At 37.1% G+C, this 26,682-nt stretch overlaps 1 protein-coding gene across 4 annotated transcripts in view; it reads right to left on the bottom strand.

Moving 5' to 3' along the window:
• The window catches only part of B3galt1 (beta-1,3-galactosyltransferase 1), a 584,757-nt gene that overhangs the window by 458,857 nt on the left and 99,218 nt on the right, over positions 1-26,682 (bottom strand). The window contains exon 1 of one of the 4 annotated variants that reach the window (XM_036184474.1): positions 142-161. The exons of the other annotated variants lie outside the window; for them this stretch is intronic. The gene's annotated coding sequence lies outside the window, so the exon portion shown is untranslated. Of the gene's footprint in view, positions 1-141; positions 162-26,682 lie in introns of those variants that run through there. 4 annotated transcript variants of the gene reach the window in all.

Genomic DNA, 26,682 nt, shown 5'->3' with positions numbered 1-26,682 from the left:
GGATGACCCAAGCCTGTCTCTCTTTTGTGGAACCATACTAGATTCGTGATCGTGGGGAAATATATGATTGCCCACCTTATCCCTGGACAGGAGATCCTACCACAGCACATCTTAACTCCCATAACACATAATCTTGCCCACCTGACAGCGATTGAACTTTGTTTTACAGACATGTGCCAGGTATTCATAATTAACTTCTCAGGCCTCAGGAGACTCAAAATATTGAAGATATCCATGGAATTACTTCATTCAGGATATACAGTGAAGAGACAAACTGTATTAAAAGATAAAACATGTGTTAGCACCACAAACATATTTCTGACAGAATACTGTCTATATGACCATATTTTTAGAGCCTGTAAACCAGGGCAATGTCTCACTCCATTTACCTCATCAAAGAGCCATAGATGATTGGGTACATCAACTATTGATTTCTCACACTTTTAGAGGTTGAAAAGGCCAAGATCCAATTCCCCAAGAAAGGCTTTTTTACTAGCTAATAGACTGCTCTCTCACCACAAGGGGAGAGGCATTTGGAATCTCTCTTCCCTTAGAGTCTCTAGTTCCAACATGAGAGCTCCAATCTCATCAACTAAACTTACCTCCTTAAAACCCAACTGCAAAGTTTTGGCACCAAATATTATATATTTTGCATCTGAATTTGTCTCTGTCTACCCTGCAAGACTCCCGAAAGTTGCTTGTATCATTCTCCCAGTTCTCAGGTAATATTATATCCTTCTGAGGTCTTTGATGTGGTTGAAGACTAGATAGTTATAATTTCCTCAATTATGATAAAAGGTAAGTTAGATATAAAACCTTAGACTCACAAATATAAGATAGGATATCTTCAACTGTAATTCTTGCTTGATAATTGTTTCGTCATTTGAATTTTTATGACATAAAAGTTAAAACCTTGCTTTAAAAAAAAAAAAGAAAGAAAGAAAAGGGGAAGTGCTGTGGGATGTTCTGTATGTCAAATGTGTTGATCTGATTGGTTAAAATAAATAAGGTGCTGATTGGCTAGTAGCCAGGCAGGAAGAATATGGTAGGCAGGACAAGGAGGAGGAGAATTCTGGAAAGTGAAGACTGGGGCAGGGAGATAATGCCAGCCACAGCCATGACAAGAAAAAGATAAGGTACTGGTAAGCCACATGGCAAAGAATATATTAATAGAAATGGGCTAAATATAAGAGTAAGAGATAAACAATGGTAGGCCTGAGCTAATGGCCAAGCAGTTTAAATAATATAAATGTCTATGTGTTTATTTTACAAATGGGTTGTTGGACTAACAGGGCTTGATGGCACCTGGAGAGAAGCTCTCCAACTACACACACTTGTATCAATTGTTCTTGATAGAAGAAATTTTACGTTAGTGACTTCTTGTGATCTGAGACTACGTCTATGTACATGTGACAAGGTCATTGCAAGTGCATTGGTTCATAGGGGTTTTAAAGCCAATCATCATGAATAATATGTTTTTCTATTTGCATGCTCGATATGGGGTTGCTTAGATGTCTTTCTTGTTCTTTGTTGATTAATTTTGAAACATCCCAGAGCTGCAAAAGACATGGGAAAGAACACAAAAGAATAACATTTCTAAAAGCCTGGTGTTGAACTGGCTATTTTTAGGGCTCATGAAGAACCCTCTAGATTCCTTTTAGTTGATTTAGTAAATTTAGCTTATTTCTTCATGTTTTTTTTTTTTCTTCTTTTAAACTACCATTCAGTAGTTTGCCAAAACTTCTAGCTGCTAGGCTGCTATCCATTATTCACCAATTTAAGTGAAATGCTAATGATTTAGGAACATTATGGGCAAACTCAGGATTTGCTTTTCTCTACCCTGCGATTGGAATCCATGAGCAGCACAGAGGGACTATTCATGTGAATGGGCAATGTCACCTGTGAGTCTTGAATCATTTCTAAATTAGCAATACATCCAGCACTTGAGACTGCGGCAAAAACATTCAGTTCCTTTTAGAGCTTCATTTGGACTGATGCTCTAAGTGATGGGAAGAAGCCAGATAACAGTTTGCTAGCCCTGATCTCAGAAGAGGTAGCCCATCAAGTTGATATTTAATTGCCTTTAAAATTTTTCAGAACAAATTCCAATGGGAAAATATGTTTTGCTTGAAACCAGCCATGCTCATTATAACAGTGGATTTAGTCCAGTCTGATAACTTTATATAATAGAGTACTTTCAGAACCCGCTGGGAAATGGCATTATCAGACATGTTGATGGTTACACAATAAAGCCCAGGGGAACATTTTTGAATAAAGGTGGTGAATAAAGACAACAGCCACTAAAAACAGCAAATGCAATTATCTTGCTGCATTTCATAGTTGAAGAGGCTATCAGATACATCTTAGTGCATTAAAATGCATCAATCCAAATATGAATGGTAATATGAATAAAGTAATTCCACCCTTATCCTTCCCTGAAGACCATTCTAGTTCTTAACCTTAGGTCAGCCTTTTATATTTTCTGAATTCTCAGGCATTTGTTGCTGTCACTGTGTTTGGCAAATTAGCAATGTCATCTGTATTTGTCTTACATATCTACTCTTCTTACAGGCAGAGGAGCTGTCTCCCATACGCCATCTGTGTTTACTAGCATCTACTTATATGCTAGACAGATAGACAGTATCTAGGAAATGATGGTTTATCAGGTTTTTAGTAATATTTGTAAAGCCAACCATTCTTGTCAATGAAATTTAAAGGATGTATATTATGTTTATAGATAGTATTAAATATTCATACTTCCCTTAATAATTTAATGCTATCAACATTTTAAATAACACTGCAGACACCCCAGTTCAGGAAAATATAACTTTTCACTTATGTGTTGGTGGTATTGTGTTCCCCAAAATATTGTGCACCCTAATAAACTTATCTGGGGTCAGAGACAGAACAGCCACAATATTAAACAAAGAGGTTAGACAGTGGTAGCATATGCATTTAATCCTAGCATTCCAGAAGCATAAATTTGTCTGGATCTCTGTGAGTTCAAGGCCACAAAGATATAGCCAATCATGGTGACACACGCCTTTAATCCTAGAAAGTGAGCCTTTTATCCCAGGGAGAGTTGGCAGAATGCAGAAAGATATATAAGGTGTGAAGTCCAGAAACTAGAAGCATTTGGCTGGTTAAGCTTTCAGGCTTTTGAGAAGCAGTTCAACTGAGATTCATTTGGATAAGGACTCAGAGGCTTCCAATCTGAGGAAACAGGATCAGCTGAGGAACTGGTGAGGTGAGGTAGCTGTGGCTTGTTCTGCTTCTCTGATCTTCCAGCATTCACCCCAATAACTGGCCTCAGGTTTGATTTTTTAATAAGACTCTTTAAGATTCATGCTACATGTGTTAGTTATATTTTTGTTATTGTGATAATAAATATTAGATATCATCATTTCCGTGTGAACTTCTAACTCAACTAGAAGACACTGCCACTCTTCTAAAGCTTTCCTGTTTCCTTGTATGGTAAGATCAACATGTAATCATTCCTACAATGTGACACTAATGAAGACAACCTCAACATCACAAGGCAAGACAGTGTCTGGGATACTACAGCTACTTAACAAAGGTAAACAGGACAGGGTGTACTTGCAAATAAAATAAAAAGCACCTAGCCAGCCTCCAATAGCTCTTTATTCAAACAGACGGAAAAGAGAGAAGAGGAAGGGATTCAGAAAACAGCTTTATCTATGGCCTTCCAGTCAACCTGAATACTGCTTGTGAAAGAATGTTGAACACCCATTATAGATTACACATGTGATTCTGTAGTTGACTTTGTGATCACAGGAATCCAGGTTTGCTCTTCAATAACACCTAAGACAGGCAGAGTTGGTTTTCTATGATAGCAAGACAATTGGGTACTCTTCTCGTAATGTGCATTAAACCAGGAAAAGAAAATGACGCTTGTGTTTGCACAAGCCTTTCTCCAAATTCTTGCCTTATTTCTGCCTTGATTTCGCCAGGGTTGGGGACACTATTAGTCATTGCATAGTGCTCTTTCCTATTTAACTTACTGTTTTTATATACTCACTGAAGAAGAGAATGTGAGATAAAGTAGAAGACAGAAGGTTAATCCATTGATTTCTGGAGATCTGAGCATTTCAGAAATGCTAGAAAAGTACAAGAACTGTGGTCTGTGTGTCAATTTGGGAATAAATTGTTTGATGAAAACAATAAATATAAGTGATTCTAAAATTGTTTTCAATCAGAAGAGGCTAAAATGGTTATAAGTTAGAGAACCAATTTGGAAATAAATAATAGGCCAACTCTAAGTGACTATTAAACCATGACCAATGTTTGCTACTTTTAAAAGCTACAAAACTTATAGACTACAGAACAAAATGGAACTTTGAAGCACAGTAAACAGTGCTTAACCTCAAGAGCCACTATTACAATACATTGAGGTGATAGTGTTTCAAAATTCATACTGTGAAATTACTGGACGAAATGTGCACAGGGCTCATTATAGTACCAGAAACACTGCCACATTAAGAAAATGTGTTGTTTTTTTTTTTTTGAGAATTTAGTGTTTGCTAGAGTAGTCATTATCTCCAATGATCATGAATCTGATATTTTGCAATTCATGGGATGTAACAGAGTAAGTAAAACCATAAAACTACTCTGACACATAGTTTTCAATGTGCACAAGGAAGGATAAAATATGTGTATCTCAATAATTTAATGCCCAATTAAAGGAGCAGGTAAGTCATCTAATCAGCACTAAATGTGGTTTCCTTCCTACTTGGAAAGCACTAATATATATTAACTTTGAAAAATGCATGTTACATCAAAATAGAAGTTTGAGCTACATATGTACAGGAAAAGACTACATGTCACAATCACTCCAATGACTATCAGATGAGTATACTCATTTAAAAACATTTATGAAAGATAAAAAGCACATTTGAATGAAGAAAACCACTGCCAAATCATGAATGACATTAAAAAGAGTTGTTTCTTGATGCTGCCCAAGAATATTTCCAAGGGACCATACGCTGAGTTCACATCCATAGGTACTAGGAAGAAACTTTAATGGAACTTACATAGTACAGGTGAAGGCTTGAGTTCTCTCTTGACTACACAGAAACAAAGGATTCCATATTTCATATAAACAACTTTTTATAAAGAAAGTTCACTTCACTCTTTTGCATTGAAGTCAAGGAAACCTTCTTCACATTTTTGTTGATGTTTTAAGAAGCTGCTAACAATGAGGGGGCAAATAGATAATTATGTGACACTTTAGAAGTAATATACTTAACAAAAGTGACTACCACATGAGCATCATATCCTAATTGGAAACTGGTGCCCTATAAATTTTTACTAATTACCCAAAAGTGAAAATATTTGTCACCAAGTGTCTTTCAGTCAGAGGTAGTTAAGTGTTCAGTCAACTGCCAGGTGAGGATGCCTGTTCACATCTCTGTGATGGGATTGTTACACTATCTCCTGCTGCTGTGACATCATAAGTTTTAGAGGAAGCTAGAGGTACTCAGGTGTTTCTCGGATATTGTGGATGTTCACTGCTCCAGGATAGGGTAAGAATGAAGTCTCTTCATTTTGTTGTATTGTTTAAATGAAAGCAAAGTGTTGTTTTGCTTTTTAAGCTTGACATTTCCCTTTTCTTTGTTTTTTAATGATGTGAATTTCACTTAAACCACGGGATATTATAAAAATAAAATTTGTTGAGCCAAATTTTAACAATAATATATGTTAATGAAAATATTCTTATCTCTCATCCCAACGCTGCCTCCTTCTGCTTTGTTCTTCTCATTTCACTGTTGGGGATTAGACCTAATTCTTTAACTATATGCTAGTCTACCACTGGTTTGTATCCCAAGACCTGCTGAAGGAAATTTAGCATATATAATACTGACCAATTAAAATAAACACAAATACCTATCAGCTTTGCTTGATTAGAATTTCCACTCATCAATAAAAATGTTATTTTCCATTTCTAAATTTATTTTTCCAATTTTTAACTCAAAGAATTCTGGGTATGCAGTGCAATAATAGCTAATGTAGATAAACGTATGACGTTCCAGCTGCAACAAAAGAGTTTGAAATTATATTTTAGATTGAAAAATCAGTGTAAGCACAATGGTTACATTGATTGAAAAAAATCAGTGTAGGCACCAGGAATTTTTCTAATTTTTAAGAACAATCTTATCTCATAATTCTTACCTTCTCTTGCAATTAGCCATAACAGTAGGCAGAAAATGGTAGCTATATGTTGTAAATTTTATCCAAAAACCAGAATGGACAGTTTACCTGACAGAAACACATAATGTAACAACAATCTATCCATTTCTTTGTACTTTGAAATAATTTCTAACCACTAGCATGACTTCCTATAACGCGTAGGGTGTTAGGAACTTGCTTAAAGAAATAGAGACTGTTGGTTGTGCAGATATCACATTCCAAATTTTATGCCTAAGTTTCCTTTCAACTCCCTGAGAAGCATTGTTTACTGAATGTGTGCCACAGAAAAGACTAGATAAAGAAAATCATAGGGATATCCTAGGACAGAGAAATAACCTGCATTCTAAAAATCACAACAGATTTTTCCAAAAGGTTCTAAAGATTAGATTCATGCCTTCAATATTTCTGATCAGCCAGAATGAAACACACATTTCTCATCTTAGTCCAGAAGCACATATATCAATATTAAATTGACAAATGATATTTTCCATCAGCTACCGAACTGTTTTGTAATAGAAGGAAAAAAAATCAATTTGGTTCTGCATAAGCTGGGGGGTAGTTTATCTTCATGATCAACACAGTTGTATTAGAGAGCAACAAGGAGACAATAACATATAACTATCTCCGGGTGCATCTGGAAGCCCATTTAGAGGACAGTATGTAAGCAGAGGAGTCCTGTGCTATGGAGCCATCTCATTTGCTGGGGATCAGATAGAATGAAAGGGTAGGAAGCCACCAGTGAGGGTAGGCACTCTCCTTTGCTGCTATGAGCTGCTCTGGTCCACCACACAGCAATTACGGTGATGGACTCCAATGTGAGAGCTGTGAACTAAACAAATCCTTTATCCTAGAGTTTACTTCTCAGGTATTTTGTCACAGTGATTAGAGGATTACTAACATGGGTGCATGAAATATGCACAGTGAGTTTGAGAAAACAGCCAAAGCAGGGAAGTCACCCTTCCTGTGCCCTTGCCCTATCACCTGAAGCAGATTCTAAGACCCTCAATTACTAGAGGTGCTCTCCTAAACTAATAGGCCTGCACCTCAGAGACACCAGGAAGACTAATTAATGATCGCACCTCCATAGCTGTATCTTATTGAAGTTTGTATCACAGCTTCAGCTATCACCTTAAGTTTCACATTAAGCAGTGATGGACTGTGTCGCCAATGTATAACTGCTTTACATTCTACCTTAAATCTAGGGACAATCCCAGGAATTCTAGTTTGGATGGTTTTAAGTTTCAATTAATGGTGGTTTTGTTCTGTTGTTGTTGTTTGTTTGTTTGTTATTTGTATTGTTTTTGTGGTGAGGAATGATAAATCCTCATGCATGCTGGACAAGTACTCTACCACAATGCCACCTCACCAGCTCCTCAGCGCTGCTCCTTGAGCAGTGATGTGTTGCAGAGCACTGGACAGACAGAGGTACTCGCTCCTTTAGGTGGTGCCATTTTCAAACTGAAGCAAGAAGGATTCTGGGCACCAGTTGACTTAGCAGGAAAAGTATGTATTTATTTATTTACTTACTTACTTACTTACTTACTTACTTACTTATTTTATTTATTTATTTATTTATTTATTTATTTATTTATTTATTTATTTGGTTTTTCGAGACAGGATTTCTCTGTGTAGCTTTGCGCCTTTCCTGGAACTTGCTCTGTAGACCAGCCTGGCCTCGAACTCACAGAGATCTGCCTGCCTCTGCCTCCAGAGTGCTGGGATTAAAGGTGTGTGCCACCACCGCCTGGCCAATGTATGCATTTCTTAGGCATTTCTTAACCCAGGTCTCTGCCAAGACCTTTCCTTCTAGCTCTCATCCTTATTTTACTCCTTGAATACGTTGATGGCATTCTACTTAATGTCAAGGAATTATATTGGGTGCCCACTTTCAGTGATTACCTAACATATTTCAATTATCTCAAAAATTAGCAAAATAAAAACATTTTTTCCAAATACCTTTCATCTTTATAAAACAGCTGCTTCATTTCCCAGTATTTCTCTCTAAACTTGTCTTTCATTCAGCCTAGCTATCATTCATATCACCACGCTTCATTTGTTTAGTCATATTTGTTGAATCTAATTCACTCTTCGAGTCCTTAGAGTGGATAATATGCTCTACGGCTCTTTTGCACATCTTCAGATAATAGTCAGATGTGTCTATTTAATGACTCTCTATGGAGAAGTTTGATTTAAATCATAGCCAAAAACAAAATAAGTTTTAAGAAAAATGGGATTAAATAGACATATACATTCTGCTTTATATTTTACTTCAGACAAAAAAAGATAAACGTACATATTCTAAAAATAAATAAGTCTACAACTCCAATGATATACAAAAAGAAATCTTTTTACCAGCTAATGGAACAAAGGTAGATTTGTCACCTTGATCACATCCAGCCTTCAATGTGCATTTGCTTATAATGATAGTATCTCAGCTTCTGACACACTGTGAACCAGTAAGACTCCCAGGAAGCTGGGCTCATCAAAATACAAAATCAAACAAACAAAACATGATATAATAAAATTTGCTTAGGGGACATAATTGCTGTATTGTAATAGTTAATATTAGCAATTCTCAGAAATGTGATATCCTTTAACATTCTTAACATACATTTATTTAAGATTATTAAAGTATTGTTAAAACAGTCCTTTAAATTGCAATAATTACTCAATAGATATATACACAAAATGTCTTCCTGATATGATTGGCAGCTATAATACCATATTAAATAGTTATTTGTAAACTGTATGAACCTACAATAAATCTCAAAAGCAGATATATTGTTTCAGATGACCCAGACAGTCCTGAAGTAGACTTATCCTGTCAAAGAAACTGAAAAAACAATGTACCTTCAACAATTAATACGTTGACTTGCATTCAGAAGGTTTCCCCTTTGGAAATGGAGAAAAACATATGGAAATCTTACAAAATCAAAATGATTTCATTGTTTACCTATGTAAGTAACACACATGGCTTGCAAGCTGCCCTTTAGCTGCCACAATCTAGCAGATATAAATTGCACAGCAATTAAACAAGCATGCCAATTATCATGAACTCTGAGGACTGTGTGTACACAGTGCCAGGAGGCATCCATTCATTTTTATGCCAAGATGCACATTATTTCATCACAGCACAAATCACCCAATACTTTGAAATCTACATGAAGAGAAGACACTCTTATTAATTGACAAGTCTTTGAGTAAACTATACAGAGTGAAGAACAACTGTGCCATCTAACATAAATCTTCACAATGGAAAGGGGATGAAAATTATAGTGAACATATTTTTACCAACTGTGTTACATCCTCACAATTTCAGAATAATTAGCCAAGGTGAGAATATCAGCCAAAAATACCAGGAAAACAAGTACTATTAAAAATAAAGAAAAAAGCCAACAAAATAGATCAATTTGGTGATTAACTGAATCTTTCCTAGATGAATACTTAGTGTCTAATCTTCAGTGAGGTTTTTTTTTTTGTTTTGTCAACTGCCAGTAGTTACTTTCTTATATTTCCCTGAAGCTTTTGATCTATATCCAACTGCCCTTATTCTTATATAAATCAAAATACAAACAAACATAAAAACAAACAAATATGATGATGCATTTTCATAAATAGACTTCTACTTTTGAGCATTATAAAGAAAAAAATGCAATCATTTTCCCTTCCTCGACTCTTCCAAGATTGTAGTCAGATCATTCTTATTTACCAGTTCTCATTCCCTTTCCATTCAACCTGTTCTTTCTCGTGAATAGGTCAGCATGGGTACAACTCAGTGCAGTACTCCAGTGCAGCTCCATCAGCACAGACTACAAAGGACTGCCATTCTCTTTAAACTGCTACTCCCTTTCCCAATCCATTAATGTGTCCACATCATAATCCTCTTCACATATCTCTCGTCTCAAACCCAGCAACATTTTTTTATTTCAAATTTTATTTTTATACGGATATTTGCGTGTTAATTTTACATATCAGCCATGGGTTCCCCTGTCTTCCGCCCTCCTGCCCCCACCCACAACTTTCCCCCAGTCCCTCCCCCCATTCCCATCTCCTCTAGGGCCAAGACTCCCCTGGGGATTCAGCTCAACCTGGTGGATTCAGTACAGGCAAGTCCAGACCCCTCCTTCCAGGCTGAGCAAAGTGTCCCTGTGTAAGCCCAAGGTTCCAAACATCCAGCTCATGCACTCAGGACAGGTCCCAGTCCCACTGCCTGGGTGTCTCCAAAACAGTTCAATCTATTCAATTGTCTCACTTTATCCAGGAGGCCTGATCCACAAGAACAGAAAGGGAGAACAAAGAATAACAGACCATGATAAATGAAGACCACATGAGAACAGGAAGAAGCTAAATTCTAGAGAGGCCCCCAGCAACATTTTGACATTCAAATATCTGTCTCAATTACTTTCTCTTCAAATATCCTACTCACCTAAGTCTTGCTTATTATTGATTGGCAAATGTAATGGATGCATGTTTAGGAATGTCTTTCTCTTACTCTTACTGTATTTTTTTTCAAAGATTATTGTTGTTTCTGAATCATATTGAAAACATGCCTAATACCTTGAAATAATCTTCTAAAACCTCAGGATTAGGAACATGATAACTTATGGAACTTTAGGAATCTTGAGTTAGATCTCAATCTGATGACCAAATTAAACAATGTGCTGTCTTCCACTTTCTCAAAGGATCATTTCCAGCAGCCTAAAGATTCAGAGCATAACACCAGGTAGCAGTGGCCCATGCCTTTAATCTCAGCACTCCAGAGGCAGAGTCAGGATGATCTCTCTGAGTTCGAGGCCAGCCTAGTCTACAGAACGAGATCCAGGACAGGCACCAAAACTACACAGAGAAACCCTGTCAAAAACAAAAACAAAAACAAAGAAAAGATTCAGAGCATAACTCCAACACTAGCTGGACTGATGTTTAATTTAAGTTCTGTTGCTTACTGATTGAGATTTTTTTTTTGAGTCCTTCAGACTCTCTAAACCATGTTTCTTTATCTATACAATAGAAATTATACTACCTACCTCATTCACTTCTTACTAGAGTTTATTAAGATCCATTAATTACTTAGAAGGATCTAATATATGAACTTGTAATTAATTCTTAAAATTGACATTGGTGGTCATTGATGGGTCTATGTAAGTAATTTCCAGAATTTATTTATTTTGGATCACATATACATTCCAGATTCTTCCTTGTTTGACAGATTTTTGTTTTTGTTTTTGAAAACAGAGTTTTTCTGTGTAACAGCCCTAGCTGCCCTGGAACTTGTGGTGATATTGTGTTCCCCAAAATATTGTGCACCCTAATAAACTTATCTGGGGGTCAGAGAACAGAACAGCCACTAGATACAGAGGCCAGAAAATGGTGGCACACACACACCCTTAATCCTAGCATTCCTAAAGCAGAGATCTGTAGGGATTTCTGTGAATTCAAAGCCACACTGGAAACAGCCAGGCATGGTGACTCACACCTTTAATCCTAGGCAGTGATGGCAGAAAGCAGAAAGGTATATAAGATGTGAAGACCAGAAACTAGAAGCTTTTGGCCCAGTTAAGCTTTTAGGCTTTTGAGCAACAGTTTGGTGAGATTCATTTGGATGAGGACTCAAAAGCTTCCAGTCTGAGGAAACAGGATCAGCTAAAGAACTGGCAAGGTGAGGTGGTTGTGGCTTGTTCTGTTTCCATGATCTTCTAGCTTTAACCCAATACCTGGCTCTGGGTTTGATTTTATTAAGACCTTTTAAGATTCATGCTACAGGAACTAGCTCTGTAAACCAGACTAGCCTCAAACTCCCAGAAATCTAAAGATTCACCTTCCTCTGCCTCCTAACTGGTGGGATTAAAGGCATGCGCCATCACTGCCCAGATTGACAGATATGTTTTACTTCTTTTCAAAATCAATTTCATTAGGTAGAAAAGGCAATGTTTTTGGTATACTTTTGAGGTGTTTAAGTTGGTGGTTTCTGCAATTCATACAAACCCCAAAAGCATAGTTTCCTATGAATTTGATCTAGCAATCAAAACATATTAATGACAAAATTGGTCAGTAGATATTTTAACATCTCCTGAATTGTTTGTAATATTTTTTATCATTAAACTTAATCCTTATTTTTTCTCAAAACAGTGCTACCTAAATTTCTTTTTTCTTTATTACTCTCTCATCCAATACATCCCTACCACACTCTTCTCTCCCTCTATTTCTTCCTGTTCCTCTCCACCTCCCCTCTCTCCCAGATCCACTGCTCTTCCATTTCCCTTCAGAAAAGAACAGGCCTCACAGGGATATCAACCAAACAAGGCATAACAAGATTTATTAAGACTAGGCACAAATCCTCATATTAATGCTAGAGGAGGCAACCCAGTAGGAAGACAAGGGTCCCAAGACTTAAAAAGTAGTCCAAACTTAGCTTTCACTGAGATTCCTCGAAATATTATCAGCAAAAACACCTTCATTTAATCCATTGTTTTTAATGAAATTCTAAGTCACAGAATTCAAGTCTGAATAATTTTCTTTATTGAAGAGAGCCTCATAAAAGTAATTCAGTTTTTCCTCAATCCTATTAGTCTGTGTTGTTCAATGTGATTCTTTCTAGTTTGGGTTCATTATGAAGGTCCAGAGTTGATTCTGGACAGTTTTGAAAGACAGCATGATGATGACTGCATTTTGAGAGGGATATTTTTTTTTCTTTTGAAGGGGCAGGGCTGGGAATCTATCCTCTGAGTGGGTGCTATCAAGAGGGTGCTGTTTTTTAAATCAATCAAAGTGGCAAAGATTCCTAAGGAGTCATCTGGATACCTGGACATGTATGTTCACCTTCCAGTTAAAAATGCAGTACAACCTTGTAGCAATTATCCCACTAAGATGAATGGTCTTGCTCAGAGAGAGATTTAAGTGTGCTGAGATGTATTACAGGAGGTGTATCTAGGAGAAATCTGTTATATAAGTCAATGCCCATCTAAAGGCAAAGGAGGTCAGAGAACTCAAAAGGAGGTTCTTCCTCAAACCTATTAACCTTCCCATTGAAAGAATGGCTTAAGATAGTTGCTAATTTCAGAGAAGTTAACCATATTTTTCTTGCTTTCTACTAGCCCCACTTGAGCAAAAAGTGAGATTATTTTGCTGAGGAAAGTGGGGCAAAGAATGAACTTTTTTTAAAATAAAAATTAGAATATTTACTACTATCTGAGCCATTTTAATTAGATAGTCATTGGGTAATTTTAAGTGATTGGTAGTTTAGTCTAGGTTTTCCAGTAGCAGTAAAATACAATCCTTCAATGAGTAAACTAGGAAGGAAATAAAAGGGAAGGAAATAAAAGTAAAAAATAATGATTATTTATATTAGATCTACATAATCATTTATGTTAATTATGTCTTTGAAAGGGGGAGTTAAAAAAACCTAGAAAACAGACAACTGAAGCAAATGAATTTGGCCAGAAATTCTAGTTGTAGGAATAAGTCAGACACTTCCCCGTGTGATTCATCTCCCTGTGAGTTCATGTTGCAGTTCCTATTTCCTGCCTGTCATTGTCTTTTGGGATAGATTTTCTATGAGAAGCCAGATTTTAAGTTAGTTACTCACTTAATTAAGCTATTAAAAATGTACATCCTAGTCAGCTCAATGTGGCCAGATTGTCATATAGGTTTTTCTTCCAGTCCTTTCCAAAACAAACTGAACTGATTGTGAAGACTAACCTAAAAAACAACAACAACAAAAACAACATCAACAACAACAACAAAACCCTGTAACACAGAAGAAAACAGGAGAGATGGGAGAGGTAGCTCAGCTGGTAAAGACATGTGCCACCAAACTGGAGGACTGGAGTTCCATCTCCAAAACCTACATGATTAACATAAATGAATAAATATGCCACCTAAGTTTTACTCTGATGTCCACACATAAAATATAGCATAATGCACCCCTCCAGAAACACAAAGAGTAGAAATGTAATCATATTTTTAATAAGAAGCTAGGCTGTAATGATTACAAAATATATCTGCCAGACATGCTTCTGGCCACATACCGTATCTAAGGTAATCTTCAGACAGGGAGTGTCACCCAGTTTTTAAGAAGATACAGTAAAGTACGAGGATCTCCCAGCTGTTCTCCCAAATGAAAAGCCTAATACAAAGCATTGCAAGAGTAGGTAAGTAGATAGAGATGTAGTAGTTAACAAAGGGAACTGAACACTTTATAATGAAATTTAAATTAAGACAGAAAATATGAACGAAATTAAGAAAGACTCGAGCTCCCAGGAAATCACAGATACCACTAAAAGTATTTCAAGAAAAAGGGACAGGGAAACATCAAAAATGTGACCAGAATATTAGACAGCACTGATGAGGTCAAGCCCTAAGATGAAAATTATTGACTTTAAGAACAGATGAGATCAAGTATTTATACACAATACACACACAATACCATAACTTCAATACAAAATAGAAAATCTCATAGAGACTAAAATTCAGATCAGCTGAAGAGAAAGCCCTTTTGTAAGACTGATGATGACCAGAAATAAATGCTGGATAACACTGGGATGACACCTTTAAATACTAAAGGAGAGTTGTTTGAGTTTATACTTTCTAACATTCAGCTGCAATGTTTACCTCTTGACTCATTATTTCCTACTTCTGAGAAAGAATCTTGAGAATGTGTGTCAGGGGGCAGGGGCAAGACACTGGTACACAAGGCTGGCAGAGTGCCAGAAAATAACTAACTCACAGTGTCACAGCTCAAGGATGCAAAGAAGGATTTTTCTAAGAGGAACGGGATAATCGGAAACATGAGTAATTTCCATTATACCACAATGGAAAAGTGGATAACCTTTTGTTTCAAGGAACCAGCAAAACAAAATAATAGAATATCTGGAAGAAAATAATATTAAAATTTGAAACTATTTGTGATGCATTTGCTAATGGCAAATGTTCTCATTACATTAGGCATACATTAATATCACAAGGGAAATACATTTAAATGTTCTTATATCATTTCTTTTCTAACCATCCTATAAATCAACAATTATTTTGAATCTGAAGAAAGAACACATACTTTGATAATGATTCCTAGGTGGTGTGGAGCATCTAACTCAATTCCTGCTTGGTATTTATACTGTCAGGCCTGCAGTTCTAGAATTTCAGAGCATGGTTGCTGACAACATTGTGTTACATACCTAATGAAGCCACCTGCACTGTTTCTATTCAAGGCATCTCAATTAAATGAGAAGCCAACTTGTAATGGCTATAAAAATGCATGTGCAGGATTTAGTTATGGCCACATGACATGCCTAGAGCTGTTCAATCCTCTGGGACCTGTGAAGGTTGCTGGTCACAGTCTACAAGGACTTAGCACACAGAGTTCTGTGTTGACAGATGTCTCATCGACATTAGACACATTGGTGTCAGAACAGAGAACCCTTAGGAATGTATTGCAGAAAAAATATTCCATTTTCCATCTCTGAATTTTTCAAGTGCAAATGGACTGGACATTGTTGATGTGGTTCATGGTTGTATAAACTCTATATACTTGTGTGTGCTTTTTCTTATATTATAACTTATTTTTATAATTTTGAACAAAATAGGGGGAGGCATGGTTGATATATTGTGTACTCCTGTGGGCTTGTCTGGGGGTTAGCAAACAGAATATCCACTGTATTGAGCATGGAGTTTGGGCAGTTGTGGCATACGCCTTTAGTCCAGGCATTCAAGAGACAGAGATCCATCTTGATCTCTGTGATTTCAGGGCTACACTGAAAACTGAGCCAGGCATGGTGGCACACACCTTTGATCCCAGGAGGTGATGGCAGGAAGCAGAGAAGTGTATAGTGTGTGAAAACCAGGACCTGGATCCCCTTGGGCTTTGGGGCTTTTAGCAGTAGTTTAGCTGAGATCCATTTGGATGGGAACTCAGAGGCTTCCAGTCTGAGGAATCAGGATCAGCTGAGAAGATGTCAAGGTGAAATTGGCTGTGGCTTGTTCTGTCTCTCTGATCTTCCAGGTTTCACTCAAAAAAAAAGGAAAGAAAGAAAAACGAAAAAAGAATGTACTCCAGGACAGGAATATGGTAATATGGAATCTTCCAAAGGACCAGACAGATTTTGGTACATTAAACTGAAGTTTTTGCTTTGTACCTATAGCTACTTGTACTACTTCTGACCTGGAGTAAGCCCCCAGTATACATTTGCTGAATGAAGTGAGGAAAGGACAAATTTAAGAGATTGAGTGAATAAACATATTTTCATCAGCTTTTCTGACTGACCAATGACCTCAGTGGTTATTCCTGTCATGAATACCCTTGGTAGTTATTACTCTTATGAGTGGTTTCCATTTTTAAAATATTGTATATATTAAAGTATATATCTTTTCTGATGACATAAAGTGCTGAAATTGTTTTCTTCTTTATTGTTACCATGACTCTGAATCCAAGTAACAGTCAAGAACTGCAAGATTTACACATGACACATAGTCAACTCTCCATAAAGGTTTTCTGTATTTTTGTGGTACTGTAGTTGAAAACTAGGGTGCTGCTCATGGTAGACAAGTTCTCTGCTATTGTGCTATAAGGTATATGTCTCCAGCTTATTTATTAAAGGATGAAATTCCCAGACTGTTCTTCAGTTTCCTTGGGAGACTTCTGCTTCAGTATCCTGATTAGCTGGGATCACCAAGTATCATTTTAAAGTTACAGATTAATACAGTAGTATATCGATTAAAAAAAAAAAAGAACCCAGAGATACTAGCATGAAGCAAGCAATAAAGAAGAGAAAGCAAAGAAATGAGATGCAAAATTAAATCAAATATTGCCTCTCATTACTGGAATTTGTTCTCGGGAAAACTAAACCAATAGTGTGGTGATCAGCCAAGACTGTGGGTCATTGCTTGTGTTCTGATCCATTCAATTGCACAACTACTAACTGGTCATATACACTGACCATATTATATTACTAAACAATGAAAACAAAACTTGGTTTATTATGTAATAAAACATTAAATACAATAATGAATAGCTTAGTGAATAGGATTTCCCCATTTTTTAGTTTTGTTTTAAGATTACAAGCAGGGCAGTGGTGGCACACGCCATTTATCCCAGCACTCGGGAGGCAGAGCCAGGTGGATCTCTGTGAGTTCGAGGCCGGCCTGGACTACCAAGTGAGTTCCAGGAAAAGGCACAAAGCTATACAGAGAAATCCTGTCTCAAAAAACCTAAAAAAACAAAACAAAACAAAACCAAAAACAAGATTACAATATAATTGTGTCATTTCCCCCTTCCCTTTCCTCCTCCAATGTCTCCTCAACATACCTCCTTCCTCTCTTTAAATTGCATGCCCTCTTTTTTCATTAACTGTTATCACATGTATATATGTATTTGTGTATGTTTATGTGCACATATACATTCCTAAATACAGCCTGCTCAGTCGGGATAAAGTTACTTGGATATATGTTTTAGGGATGACCGCTTGGGATTGGTTACCCAGTTGATACACTCTTCCCAAGAGAAGACTACTTCTCCCACTCTTGGTTTTCCTGCCTATAGTTCTTTGCGTAGGATTGAGGTGTCATGGTTTTCCCCCATCCACATTGACATATATGGTTGTTATTGTCCTTGTTTCCCTCATGTGTAAGTAGACAGAGCTACACTCACACACTCACCAACATGACTTCTATATGTAGGTTTTTGGAAAGCTCTGTTGCATCCTAATGATGCTTTCTGGCTACATCCTGGACCCCATGAGCGCTTTGCTGTCACATAGGCTCTGAGGTCCTTGTCCTGTGATTTGTTACTATCAATATGTCATTACTGAGGAAAGATTAAGCTTGTGATTAAAACATGTGAGTTGGTAATTATATATTGGGTTTCCATCCAAAATGTTTAAATGAAAAGAAAACATGCATGCAAGTATGCACATAGAGATATATAATATGAGAATTCCTATAGAAGTTTCAGTCTTGACAATTTCAGTTTTCAGAAATGTCTCCTCGGTGAACTAAGCCCTGAAATCCTTCTAAGCCTCATGTTTGTTAGTAGGCTTTCCCGAGCAGAGTGCTATACAACAGGGAATATACTCAGGACAAAATTTACAAAGTCTATGTTGCTTTTATAGTGTGACTAAGATAAAGAAACTTTTGAACCTCAGAATAATAAACTCTGTTTCTATTCAGCTGTTTTCCATAAGAAACTCAAATCAAATTATGCTAAATAGAAATTAGTAGTGAACACTTCAGAGGAATGATTTAATTTTATTTGCAGTAAATCCAAGTTTTCATAAAAGCCATTAATTGGTGTATCTTTTATCTCAGTGGGGAAATTAGGAACTGGAGCCTTTGAACTACATTTAACCTTCTAGAGCAGTGGTTCCCAACCTTCCTATGCTGTGACCCTGTAATCCAGTTCCTTGTGTTGAGGTGACCCAACCCCAACCATAAAATTATTCCATTGCTACTTCATAACTGTAATTTTGCTACTGTTGTGAATTGTAATGTAAGTATCTGTGTTTACTGAAAGTCTTAGGCAACCCCTGCCAAAGGGTTGTTTGACCCCAAAGGGATTGTGACTCACAGTTTGATAACCACTGTTCTAGAGGGTCTCTGTAAAACCAACTTGAAATCTTCTGGAAAGATGATGGTGAGGGCATCAAAGATCAAACACCCAGAAAAACTAACATAAGGATTCTTGACATAGTGGTTTTTGTTTGTTTGTTTTGGACTATTTTTAAAATAACCTTGTCCACTTGTAACCAAAAATGTGTATGGTAGATAATCCTGGCCCTTGAGCTCTGATTCTCAACTCTATTACACAGTATATTTTTTATTTGTTTTAATTATTCAAGAAGGGACCACCAGTCTTCTATTAAAAATTAATCATTATAAAGTCATTCATGACAAAAAACTGAATTATTTTCTAGGTGTTGTGCAAATTATCTTGTTTTTATTGGTTTAAACAACATATTTATAATCTTGCAGTTCTGGAGGTCAGGATCCTGCAATCAATTTTACAGAACTAAATTAGGTGTCAACAAGCATGGGCTCTTTCCTGAAGTTCAAATGGGGTCACCTTTTTCCATATTCCTTATTTACTCTTACTATATTTATGACCATGCCTCCTTACTCTACCTTTAAAACTGTACTTTGGTGTCTGTCACCATAGCTCCATCTCTTTTCAGCCAGATTCTACCAGAGTCTCCGTCTGTGGACCACTGTGATATCATCAGGCCCATTAACATAACCCACAATACTCTAACCTTCGAAAAACCCTTAAGCTAATCACTTGAAGTTTCTTTTGTAGAAACCTTAAGTTTAGGGGTAAGGTTATGGCCATTTCTTGGGAGGGATTATTCAGTTACCTTCTGGTTCCCAAAGATTCATACCCATCACATATGCGAAAATCATTCACTGTATTCCCACATCATCTATAGTCTCAGTCCATAATAAAGTCAATTCAAAGTAAAAAATGGTTTTGTTGTTTTGTTTCTGTTCTGGCTAGTTTTATGCCAACGTTTTTACACAAGTTAGAGGCATTTTGAAAGAGGGAACCTGTGCCAAGTGTGTGATACATTTTCATGATTGATAATTGATTTGGGCAGATCTAGCTCATTGTGGGCAGTGTCACCACTGGGTTCGTGGTCCTGAGTGTTAAAAGAAACCATGCCGAACAAGTCATGAGAAGCAAGCCATAAGGAGCAGCCCTGCTTGGCCTCTGTCAGTTCCTGCCTTGAGTCCTTGCTCAGACTTCTCCAGATGATGAACTAACCCTTTATTCCCAAGTTGTCATTGGTCATGGTATTTTACTACAGCAGTACAAACCCTAAACTAAGACAAAGTCCATTTTCAGGTCCTAAATTTTCCCAACAGTCATCTAAATCAGGTGTGGCTTAGACTTCAGGTGCATGCCATTCTGAGGAACATTTCGTCCATCTTTATGGACTTGTAAAGTTGGAGAACAAATGGCTTACCTTTGAAACAAAATGATAGTAGAGCCTGGAAATGTAAAGGGAGGAAAAATGAAAGAAGAAAGGAATCACTGGTCCTAAGCAATTTCAGATCCAACAGATCAAGCTCCAATAGGCTTCGATAACAGAGGATAATATCTTGAAGCATGCAGTTTTAACTACTAAGTCCTTACTTCAGGTGCACACCTTCCCAATTCACTGAGTAAGAAGAGTACTGGGTACACTGTGCCTCAGAATTGAAGGAAGATAGATGTATTGCATCTCCCTTAATAATAATAAAATAATTCTTTTAAAAAAAATCTTTACATTCCATCACTCCCATTGAAAGAACTAATTCAAGAGATTATGGCATACAACTCCAGTATTACTAGTGTAATACCAAAGCTATAGCATCAAACTATCATGTAAATATTGGAGTAATATTATAAAAAATTATTTTAGATATCTATATTATCCTTAAATATAGCTAAGTAAATTTCACAAAAACAGAAAACTTGGATAGAGTAGTTTTATTTCTGAGCTAGATACAATGATTACCTCAAGATAATCTGATTTGTATAATGACAGATGTAATATAGAGGTTTTACAGAACTTATAAAGAAAAATAAACATATGTCATCCCAAATTCGAAATGGTTGTTCAGTGACTGATGGAAGCAGATGCAGAGATCCATGGCCAGGCACCAGGCTGAGCTTCGGGAATCCAATCTATGAGAGAGAGGAGGGATTCTGCATGCAGGGAATGTCAAGATCATGATGGTATTCATTCATTTATGGGCAGTAGTTTTGAGAGGAATTTAAACTCTCTATTTCAGGTCTCTCATTTGTCACAGATACAGAAATTCAAGGCTTATAAAGTTGCTCTGAAGATTAAATGAGCGATTATCTAGGGATAATGGTATAGCTAAGCAATCAAACATGTTCTTAACATACATATTACCTAGATGGTTGATTTCCAGAACAAGTTAGAAGATATTCTAGTTATCTAAAGACAATCCCTAGAAATTCTTCCAGTTTCTGTGAGTCCTTATATATGCCTGTCCATACTAATAAAGTATAGATGTTCTAATAAAGGGCGGGTTGCTCTTGTAGGTCTTTTGAAACTACATGTTCTTAAAAAATAAAAAAAATAATGATCCACCCAAAATAGCTAAACAAGTCACTTATGTATACACTTTCATGTTTGGTTCATGAACAGAAAAAATAAACATAAAATGTGACAACTTTTATTGAGATTATGCCTAGGAAATTGAGGTGATTTTTATTCAGCAACACTTACTTGATAGCATTAGCTCATAGATGGGGTAAGGACTGAAATAAAGATCTCCATACCATTTCCCCTTGCTACTCAAATAGATGTTGCTATTCAAAAATTTTACAATCTTTTACAACCCTTCCTTATGGTCACTTATCTGTTCTGTTAAATGTTCTGATAGTTCAAGTTAGAAATAGAGGTGGAATACATAGCAATTGCAGATGCTCTCCATTATGGATTTTCATTGACTGACAGACAGCTGGTTGGATATTAATAAACTCCTGTGTTTTAAAATAAAAAAGAGAGAGAGAGAGAGATCATGATGGGAAGAAGTGCACAGACGACCGGCCATACTATTGGAGGCCCATGAATTGTAGACTAGTGTCTGTGAAGCCCCCACGGGACTGGACTAGGCCCTCTGGGTATGGAAGACAGTTATTTGGCTCTAACTGTTTGGGGGGCACCCACGCAGGGAGATCGGGATCTGTCCCTGGTCTATGGGCAGGTTTCTGGAACCCGGTGCCTGTGGTGTGACACCTTGCACAGCCTTGGTCCAATGGGAAGGGGCTTAGACCTGCCTAGGCTCAGTGTTCTGGGCTCTGCTGATTCCTCAAGGGAGACCTCAATTTGGGGGACATGGGGTAGCTTGGGAGGGAGGGCTGGGATCTGTGGGTGGTATGTAGAGTGAGTAGAAAATTTCTTAATAAAGAAAAATTTTTAAAAAATGTAAAAAGACATAAAAAATTAATAGAAGCATGGCTTAGCTCTAAGGGTGTTATTTAGACCCAAATTTGTGTTTTATACAACTTCACTGAAAATCTGTAAGATTCAGAGGTCCATCAAGATCACACTGTTAAAAGAATGCACAAAGCAGTAATTTGTTTTGATATTTACTCAATACTAATCTCATAGCAAAAATCCAAATGAATATGAAGAATGGATTTTTTTTGCTTTAAATAAAGATTCTCACTGGAAAAAAAATGTGAGGTCTTTGGAATGTGAACCATCAAATCCTCTAATTCAAAAAGCCAGCTTCCAAAGCTGGTGGAAACTTGGCTAGATGAAATTTGCAGAGTCAAAAATGTTTAAAAATCTAATTTTCACACTTAAACATAATGATGCCAGGCAGACTCACATCTTGCCAATTTTGATAAATAATTACAAAGTCAGACAAATGTATGAGGACTACTATGTTTTAAATAAGAATGACCTCCACAGACTCCTAGTTTTCAATATTTGGTCCTCAGCTGGTGAAATTGTTTGGGAAACATTAGGAGGTGAGGCATGATGGGAAGATCTGTGTCACTTGGGGAAAGCTTTGAGGTTTCAAAAGCCCATGACATTCCCAGTTAGCTCTATCTGCCTGGATCATACCTGTACCTCTCTCTACCTGAGGATCATAATGGAAGCTCTCAGCTACTGCTCCAGTGCCATGCCTGCCTGCTGCTGCCACGCTTCGTCTCCTACCACAATGGTCATGGACTCTAACCCTCTGGCATGTGAGCCCCAAATTAAATGCATTTCTTATAAGTTACCTTGGTCAAGATGTTTTGTCCCAGCAACAGAAAAGTAAGACAATTACCAAACAGGAAGCCTGGCTTGGTCTACTTACTCTCTTTAAATCTTGCACCATGTGATTAGCATCCAGACTTGAAAATTTTTTCAGCTGAAAAACTTGGTACGGTATGTTGAAGGACGGTGTTTAGACAACCTTCGGAGGTTAGAAATAGAAATGTGCCATCAAGAGCAAAACAGCCAACTTCAAAAGGGAGGGATGTAAGATATTTTTATCATAACTATTCATTGTCTCAAAATGAACATATATAACTGAGTTTACTTTATAAGAATTACAAATCTGGGAAGAGGGAGTAGGAGAGAAGTCAGCTGTCAATTGAATCAAGGCATCCTTATGAGCTTTTTTTTTTTTTAACTCTTGTTACTGTTGGAATCCTCTCTTTATCTTTCACTGTATAATGCTTGGATTTTAATCTCTTGGGTTAGATTTATGTGAGTTCAGTCTGGTGACCTTTGATTGTCTGTACCTGGATATTTCTATCATTACGTAGGTTTACAAAGTTTTCTATGATTTTTCTCTTAGAATGATCTCTCTACCCCACTTCATTCTTAAGTCTTTCTTGAATACCCCAAACCTACCTCTTACCATAATCATTGTTCTTCATTTTTTTTTCCTTTTTCATCCTTGTCTGTACATTGTCTCTCTGTCTCCAAGCACCGCAGTTCCCTGTTGTATCCTATCAGCTCTGCTATTGGACCTTACCACATTGTTAGTTTTACTTAGTATGTTTTCAGTGCAAGGATTTCTGATTAAAATTTTAATACAGCTTCCAGCTTCAAAGTTTTTCTCTCAGAATACTGAGTCATTTCTCAGTTCTTCCTAGAAGCTTACTGCAATTCCTTAAAACAATCGTTTTAAATGATCTCATTGAGAATCTTTCCCTACTGCTTTGTACCTGGTTGTGTCCTGGCACCTTACTTTTGATGATGTAATTAGGTGATGTCATGGTGTTCTCGAAGGTCCTGATTCTTGTTGGTATGCAGGATAATCAGTATATTATGGGATGAGGATTTTAATTTTTCTCCATTACTCTACTTCGTTGGTTTTCTGCTTTTCTACAGTTCAAATGGGCCTGATTAATACCTTTGAACTTATAACCAATTCATCATTTAGCACCAGATGGCACCTCCTATGTCTTACTAGTATGAAAGTGTACTGTGGCGGTATTCTTATTGTTCCCCTTTAGAGGACAATTTAATCCCAGATTGTTCAGCTCCACAGTTGGTGTATTTTTCAGTATAAACTGGAAGAGTACCTTAAATGGTCAATCAGTCTCTACAAGGCTTTTCATTGGTCTCAAGTTCACACAGACATCTTCTGTTCAGTCACTACCAGGCTCTTCACAGAATAACCAAGGAAAGACCAGCCATAGACCACTCTGCCACATTTGTGGTCACTAATGTCCTAGAACTATGTCACATCTTGGGCTTACAGGCAACCAAAGGTAGTTAAGAGAATGGCTCATAGTTCCTTCCCATAGCACAGTGGGTGGCCCAGTGCTAAAGTGGATTTAAAACCCAAGACCAGCAATCAGCAATACATGACCCTGGTTGGATAATGAGTGATAGAATGGTGCTACAAGTCCATCCCTGAAACCATGGCTATTCCAGAAGCCCCAGTTATCCAACAAATCTGGGTTTCCAGGCTGTGGGATCATCCCAGTGCCAGAAATACCACCCTAACACCAAGTTCTAAGACAAAGTTCTATGCTCAAGCCTCTGTTCTATTCCAGTGGATATAGTCTTGGTTTATACTATGTGACAAGAGGAATCATATTGGTTAAGGCAACCTCTTGAACACAACCACTGTAACTAATCTGGATCATGCTCTAATTTCACAGCCCATGTCCCAGTCAAATTGATACAGGTCAAAACACAAATCCATCCCATTAGACTATGAGTCTCTTCTTGGTGCTGAGGTGGGCCTGAAAGCTCTATTTGAAGATTGTAGCTTGAGGAGAATGTATCATTATAGCTGGAGTTAGATGTTATAAACTATCTCTACAAAATTAAGATTGATGCTATACTCTGTCATGTGAGAGTCATGGCCACAGACATCTATCTGTACAGTATAGAGAAAAGGATATGCAAGGCATACCACCCAAGATTGATACGGATTCAGACTGACACTCATCTGTCCCACTGACACACAGATCTCAGTTTGGTACTGGGTAGGTTCAAGGCCCTATCTGCCAGATTTGGATTTTGGTTTTATGCCTCATATTGCATTTTACCATTGTAGGTATGGCACTAAAAACCAAAACAAATTCCTATGTTTGAATTCATGCCCTGCTTTCTAGGCCAAAGTGTTTTTGCTTTCCTATCATCATACACAAGGAACTTAGGTGGCAGCTGTCCCTTTGCCACCTGGAGGTTGCAGTCCAGTAGCTCAGATACATGCACTGGAGCAGCGGAAGTAGGTAATACAGGGCTCTGCCCCGCCTCGGGTTTTACTACAGAAGAGGCAGCAGCATCACCCTCAAAGCTGCTTGGAGTTTGGGAGGAAACACCAGCAGTCATTTCCTTCCTGGCTACTTCCTCGAGTGTTTTCTTTTTATTATATGAAAATGCAGCATTATGTCCTCTCACCTGTGTTGAGTCCTCTTGTAACAATAGTTTGCTGTGTGAAAAGCTGTTTACACTGTTGTACCTCTAGGGAGAAGAGCCTCAGAGTACCTTAGATTAGCCTCTTAACCACTGACCACTCTAGGAAATAGTTTTAGTGATAGAAGCAAATTAAAATTTGGTTTGTCAGAAATGTTTATTTACAAGTAAGGTATGTTACAATGTGTGTACCAATATAGGGAATTTATTAGCATCATTGAATATCCTGAGTTAAAATAATAATCTGTGGGCTGGAAAGATGGCTCAGAGGTTAAGAGCACTGGCTACTCTTCCAAAGGTATTGAGTTCAATTCCCAGCAGGCACATGGTGATTCACAACCATCCATAATGAGATCCCATGTTCTCTTCTGGTATGTATGCATACATGCAGGCAGAACACTGTATACATAATAAATAAATAATTGTTTAATAATAATAATTATTATTATTATATGTGTTCAGTAGATACAATATATATTGTTCAATTTCATTGAGATACTCTTATTATTTTGTGCTATTACACTTTCTCTTACATAGAGTAACTACTTAATATTTATTCCTGAGATTTAATTCTATCTTATATATTCTTAAATGTAAACTGAAATAGGGCTAAAGTGGTTAAAAGCACTCACAGCTCTTGCAGAACGCTGGGTTCAGATTCCAGCCAGCACCCATATGAGGCAGTTCACAACTACCTATAACTCCAGTTGTACAGGATCTGATGCCCTATTCTGGCTTCTGAGGGCAGCAGGTACACATATGGTGCACACACATACATAAAGATTCTAGCACATGCACATAAAATAAAATAAACAAACATTTGAAAAAATAAAAATAAAATATTAATATAGTACATAATTTAGTATATCCTAAGACATTTCAGAAGCTAAAATCCCTAATGAGTCTGTTGATCATGGGTAGTATTGGAGTAATTCAAGTTGTGTTATTTATAACATTAATAAATTATCAAAATCCTCTGTAGAAGTTTTAGACATAACCTATTACAATATTCCCCAGTGGAAGATTTAGAAAAGAACTTAGTGATCAATTCAAGAAGCATAGTCCCACAAACTGGAAGACTGCCATATTTGATGGGTTG

The sequence above is a fragment of the Onychomys torridus genome, chromosome 4 (genome assembly GCF_903995425.1).
Source record: "Onychomys torridus chromosome 4, mOncTor1.1, whole genome shotgun sequence".
Classification (NCBI taxonomy): Eukaryota; Metazoa; Chordata; class Mammalia; order Rodentia; family Cricetidae; genus Onychomys; species Onychomys torridus.
The sequence above is the reverse complement of the archived record's forward strand: the minus strand, read 5'-3'. Positions and strand labels throughout refer to the sequence as shown.